At 42.0% G+C, this 2,044-nt stretch overlaps 1 pseudogene; it reads right to left on the reverse strand.

Annotated features, from left to right (window-relative positions):
• Positions 1–514: 514 nt before the first annotated feature.
• Positions 515–1,469, reverse strand: LOC139084328 (olfactory receptor 6B9-like; annotated as a pseudogene).
• Positions 1,470–2,044: the final 575 nt, after the last annotated feature.

The raw sequence follows: 2,044 nt of genomic DNA on the forward strand, positions 1-2,044 counted from the left end.
TCCCTAAGTTTAAAAAATTAGTTAAAATAAGATATCATCAAGGTCAACTGATTATAAAAGGAACCAGTCCCCTAATCCCCTTGGAAGCAATAAACAGGCCATAGTCATGAAATTGACTATTGCAGAACCCCTCTGTGTACTCCTCCTAAGATAGAGAGGACTTTTAAAACAAAACAAAACCAAATCAAAATGGAAAAATCTCACCAATAGAATTCTAAAAACTAGTTGGATAATAACTGATTATTTCTTAATATCTTCCTAAAAATAAAATCATTCTATAACTCTTTTAGTAACATATGTCTTGTAGAGTTCTGATTATCTCACTCACTGCCTTATAAAAGGGAACATTTAATGAAGGCCAGACAGGAAAGAAGATTTTCTTTGACATCCAGCCTCTTATCCCTAAATTATTGTACTATGTCAGTATGTTTACAATTGCAGACTTTCACCTAAAAAGGTGTTTTTTGAGGCTAAGTCAAAAAATGAAAAGAGAAGGAATATCTAGATGTTTTCATCAAAGAGAATCTCTCAAGAACGGGGATCAGCCACTTGCCATGGTTTTTCTGATGGCATCTTTGACCTCCTTGTTCCTTAGGCAGTAGATGATGGGGTTGGGCATGGGAGTAAAGACTGCACATATGACTGAGATCAATTTGTTAGAATTAAATGAAATAATGGCCCGAGGTCAGACATACATGAAGATCACAGCTGTGTAGGAGACGACCACCACGGTAAGATGAGAGGCACAGGTAGAGAAGGCCTTCCACTGCCCAGTGGCTGAGGGAATGTGGAGGATGGTAGAGACAATGAAGACGTAGGAGAGGGCAGTGGCTGAGAGAGGAAACACAAGGATGATGATGGCTAGTGCAAAGTCCACCAACTCAGCCATGGAAAAGTCCGTGCAGGCCAGTTTGAGGGATAGGGGACACATCACAGAAAAAATGGTTCAAGATATTATTGCCACAGGAGGCAACTTGGGAGATAAAGTATACTTTTGTCATGGAGATGGTGAAGCCACTCACCCAGGAACTGATGGTCAGTTGAACACAAAATCCTGTGGTCATCATGACTGGATAGTGAAGAGGCCAATATATGGCCACATAATGGTCGTAGGCCATGACAGCCAAGAGCACGCATTCAGTACAGGTGAGTGAGATGAAGAAATAGAACTGGGTCATGTATCCCAGGAAAGAGGTGGTATTGAGACGAAGTAGGAACCCAGCCAGCATCTTGGGGACTGTGACAGATATATACCAGGTCTCCAGAAAGGATATGGTGCCCAGAAAATAGTACATGGGCTTGTGCAGGGACCCAGTGACCCATACAGTGAGGGTGATGACCAAATTTTCCAACAGCACAAACAGGTAGGTGACGAGGAAAAGGAGGAAAAGTGGAACCTTCAGCCAAGGGGATGTAGGGAAGCTCACCAGGATGAGCTCACTACTATAGGAGATATTTTCCTTCCACATGGTAAGGACACCAAAGACAAAGGATTTAATGATAATAGCACCAACTGAAGAGTGAAATCCACATCAGTAGCAAGGGGCCCTTAGGTTACAGGTACTTTATCATTAAACTTAACCCTAATGTCATAATCTGGTCCTAGGGTATGATTTGGGAGTCAGGACAGGCGTAAGATCCTCTCCAGAAAATAAGGCATTAGAACAGGATCTGAAAATGAATCCACCACAGACACAAAACTAAGAATCTCAAAGTAGAATCATGAGGTCAGATTCTGGCCTTCAGATCTGTGTCAAAAAGAAGTCTTCAGGTAGTACTTTCCTCATCAGTATATTCCCAGATTTCAGGGGCAGCTATAAGGCAGGAGACTAGGGTTATTGGAATAAGTGCCAAGGATGATCCAGAAAGGAAGACATGGAAGTTCAAAATCTGGAGAAAATAAACAGAATATCAATGGGAAAAATCCCTTCTGGCCAGAATTGCTGACTCTGGCTTACTCTTCAGCTGTGTTGTATGTACGTCTTTTGAAGACCCTGGCACAGATGGTTAACAATTCTCTGCCTATTTTGGGGGCCGTGGCCTA

This window comes from Equus przewalskii, chromosome 6 (assembly GCF_037783145.1).
Source record: "Equus przewalskii isolate Varuska chromosome 6, EquPr2, whole genome shotgun sequence".
In the NCBI taxonomy this organism is placed as follows: Eukaryota; Metazoa; Chordata; class Mammalia; order Perissodactyla; family Equidae; genus Equus; species Equus przewalskii.